Consider the following 4,111-nt stretch of genomic DNA (forward strand, 5'->3'; position numbering starts at 1 on the left):
TCTGGAGAGGAGGCCCAGGCATGGCTGAGAACCATAGTTGCAAACTTTACTTTGAAAGTAAAGTTTTCCTTACCTTACAACAGAAATTCTTAGGCACGGAGCTTGTCTCCTGGTCTCCATTAACAGAATGGGGGAACAGATGAGGCTTATTGTGGGTTCCCTCCCCTATCAAGTATTAAGCAATCCTCGGAAGAAAGGGTCAGAAATCAAATTGCTTGTACTCCCAGATTCACAAAGAGGATAAAGATGCAGCCATGTAATGGGCCGAACCGTGTCCCCCCAAAATTTATATGTTGATGCCCTTATCCCAAGTACCTCAGAATGTGACTCTATTTGGAGATAGGATTTTTAAAAAGGCAATTACATTAAAATGAGATCATTAAAGTGGGCCCTAATCCACTATGACTGGTGTCCTCGCAGGAGGAAATCTGGTCACAGACACCCACAAAGGGAAGACCATGGGAAGGCACACGGAGGAGATGGCTATCTACAAGCTTAAGGAGAGAGGTCTCAGACACCTTGATCTCGGGCTTCCAGCCTCCAGAATAGTAAAGAAAAAAAATCATTTATGTAGTTGAAGCCACTCAGTGTGTGGTACTTGGCTATGGCAGCCTGAGCAGAGGAATACGGCCCCTTTCTTCGAAAATCTAGCAGCAAGAATCTGAGACCCCCAAGATGATTCACAACAAGTTAATGGCCCTGACTCTAGGAGGCTTGGAGACTTTTTCCAGAGCGAAAAGCACATAGATAGCTCTTTTTCTGTCAGGAACACTTTTGTTGGAGTCTCACTAGAGGAGAAACACACACACACACACACACACACACACAACTGTGTTTTAAGAGCCCCCAGGTCACTTACATCCCCGGGGGCCTGAGAACACTAAAACTCTGTCCCCATAGAGCCTTCGGGTTCCCTCAGAGAGCCGGCTGTCCCTGCACCTTGATCTGGTGGAGGACCGTGTTCCCTGCCTGGCAGAGCCAGCCCCCTTACTCTCCGGAGCCTTTCCCATTCAGATTGTATTCTGAAGCTCCCCATGTGGGGTGTGAAATGCATGAATGCTCTCAAAAGAGCGTCTTTATCCCAGAGCCTGAGACTGTGACAAAGAGGGCATCTTCACCTGTGAATGAGCTTGATTTTTTCAGCTGCCACCACTGGCTTCTCCAACAGAAGAACCGGCCTCTACAAATGGCGTCTCCAGAAGCAGTAGCAACATTCTGTAGCTAATAGCAGGCCAAGGTCATTGCTGCTACTGCTGGTTTTGGGTTTGGGGGGGCGGGTTTGCTTTGTTTTGTTTTGTTTTTGCCAGGAAATGTTTTCTTTTAGCAGGCAACTTGAAAAATGCCCTTCCAAAGAACTGAGTTGTCAGTATAAATGCCTAAATGAACCTTTATTAGAACTATAAAAAAAAGGCTACTTAACATGTAATTGGACCATTCTTCATGCTTAAACACACTGTTAAAATCATGTCAATAGCTAAGTTAGAAACCCACAGTAAAAGGCAAACATTTTATCTGCAAGCTCCATTTTATAACCTGGTAAGATGAGACCACATGCATCTCTGTGTCTTTCAAAAGATGATGGAGAGAAATTTGCCCAGGTACCTCTACGCCACTTGATTTTTTTTCCTCTCAGATTTACTGAAATTGGCTAATGGAAAGCCACCTGAACAGGATCCTTGCACAAATGCTTGCTGTGAGCAGGATGGAGAGATGTGCTTGAGTCCCCCACACCCCAGTATGGCTCCATTTCCATTCCCTTCCTAATCCTAATGCTCATAGAACTGTTTATTATCAACCAGTTTATAGATCTCTAGTTAATATTTGCTCAGGGCTTATGTTGATTTCTCAATACATGCAATTTTCTGGTTTCATCTTTATCTTTAAGGATTAGATTGGATCGAGCCGCCTTGTAGTAATTTAGTTTTTATCTTATGCCTTACAGTTTTATGTTCTTGTAATAGCACTTGCTTTTCCTTTTTTATTTAATTAAATATATCTTATTTCACAACTACAGCATTTTTGTTTTGAGTTTATTTATTTAACAGCTGGCAGGGTGCTGGTGTTTTGTAGAGGGAACCACGCTGGGTATTTTTAGAAATTCAGAAGTTGGGGAATGCACCAGCTGAGAAGATGCAAGAAAAATCTGAACTTGGGACATGAATGCTTAGAGATTAAACTTGGATTGCTTTGGTTGCCTGATGGAGCTCCATAGATTAAGTCCTTAAAACAAAACAGAAACAAAAACAAACAGACAACAACAACAAAGTATATTTAAAAGTATGCTCAAGAAAGATGTTCCAAGGCTCTATCTTTGCCCTTCCACAGAACAGCTGGCTCTGTGCACAAGCTCAGTCAGTGAGGGAATACCAGGCATTGCAACCGCCTTAGAATTGCCTCCACATCATCCGCAAAAGGTGCTGTAGATTTGTAAGGCTTTCCAGTTATCTGTGGCCCCTGTCACCAGTTCTATTCAACGATCCTGTGGACACAAAATCTGGATCTGTACAAGTCATGAAGAGGTGTACGAGTACAGGTACCTCCGATAATAAGACGACTGAGGCACATGACCTTCTTCCAATATGGACCTATGGGATTCAATATACAGTGGGTCCACAGCCCTCCCTTCCACTTGCTGACCCCACGAGGTCCCTTTCAGGGGACCTGAAAGCTCTTGAAGCAAGAGCTTAAAGCAACAGCAACAGCTTCACCAAAGGGGGGTTAAAGCAAGTCCACTGAGATAGCTGAGGCATAAATTTTAATTGGGGCTCAGATTTGGGGTCAGGAAAAGCTTGCACAACCCTGAGTGATCCCTCCTTAAATTTTGTGCTCCAGGGCTCCACGTCCTCCCCTCCTGGACTCGCTTTAGCCCTGTGGTCCGCTCTTGAATTATTATTATTATTTTTTTTTTTTACCATCTGAACAAAAGCAACAATTTATTGGTAATGGCAATGAATGGAACATTGACAGTTTCTGGCAAGAATCAAGCAATTATCCAGGAGCTATGGATCTGACTGCAATATGGTCTTCCAGTGTCTTCTGTACCTTACTGGCTTTTCCCTTTTTTGCCAACTACTCGTTTGAAGTCATCCGTATTTATTGCCTGGACTAGAGTACCAATAAAAGTGAAGTATGAAATTCTCCTTGTTTCTTCTTCACCTTGATTGGACTGAATAAATAACAGTTGTACTGTTAACATTCTGAAATTTAACATAACAAAGTGGGACAATGCCATCTTCTTCAATATCATCTTCTGTTAGTTCCAGAGCTTGAGCTGGTCCACTTCTTTCTGTTTCTCCAAAATCCACAGGATAGACTGATAAAAATGTTTACATACTTAGGACCCTGACCATTATCTGGCCCTTGAAATCTCATTGAATAAAGCATAACTGGTTGATTAAATGACACAGTAATAAGCAGCTGCTCATCACAATCAGATTCCAAGAAGGTCATATCTTTTCGTAAAGAGTTGTCAGATCCATGCTCATCACTTTCATTAAGACATTCACAGACAGCTTTGTTAAGAAAAGGCATTAAATCCATATAGCCTTTTGGCATACCTGTGTCCTCATTGTTCCCACGGTCATTTTCTAAGTGCTGCTTCATTTTTTTCTTTTAGTCCAACAGCATCTGCTCCTTGATATTGATTCATTTTCACTTTGTTTAGAAAAAACAAAAATGTAGCTGTTGCAGCCACTGACACACACAAGGCCCCAGGTAGGAAGCCACTGCAGGTCCTCAAGCTTCTGGTTGCACCTGTACCCGGGACCATTTTGAACTATGCACCAAATGCCTGTCCTCCATCCTGACCCTCTACTCTGTGGTCTTTCCCTGAGAAGCACCATCATTCTTTCAGGCTCCCAGTTAGAAAACCCTTGGAAGGTTCGCCAGCCTTTCCCATTCATCCCACTGGGCCAGGAAATCTTGCTGACTCTTCTCTTCTGTGTTCTTTCTTTCTAGAGCCTCAGCTCCTGCTTTAAATCAGACTCACATCATCTTACAGCTCATTGTACCAGACTCCTAAACAGCTCGGTGCCTGCAGGCCTACCCACCTCTGGCCCATCCTCCACACACGTGCTTTTCAAAGCATAGTCCCTGGACCAGTGGCATCAAT

At 43.3% G+C, this 4,111-nt stretch overlaps 1 pseudogene across 1 annotated transcript; it reads right to left on the bottom strand.

Annotated features, from left to right (window-relative positions):
- Positions 1-2,939: 2,939 nt before the first annotated feature.
- Positions 2,940-3,769, bottom strand: LOC309870604 (thioredoxin-like protein 1 pseudogene; annotated as a pseudogene). Its single transcript has one exon. The product of its transcript is annotated as a thioredoxin-like protein 1 pseudogene (transcript).
- Between the last annotated feature and the right edge of the window lie 342 nt (positions 3,770-4,111).

Source organism: Mustela nivalis (genome assembly GCF_964662115.1).
Source record: "Mustela nivalis genome assembly, chromosome: 8".
In the NCBI taxonomy this organism is placed as follows: Eukaryota; Metazoa; Chordata; class Mammalia; order Carnivora; family Mustelidae; genus Mustela; species Mustela nivalis.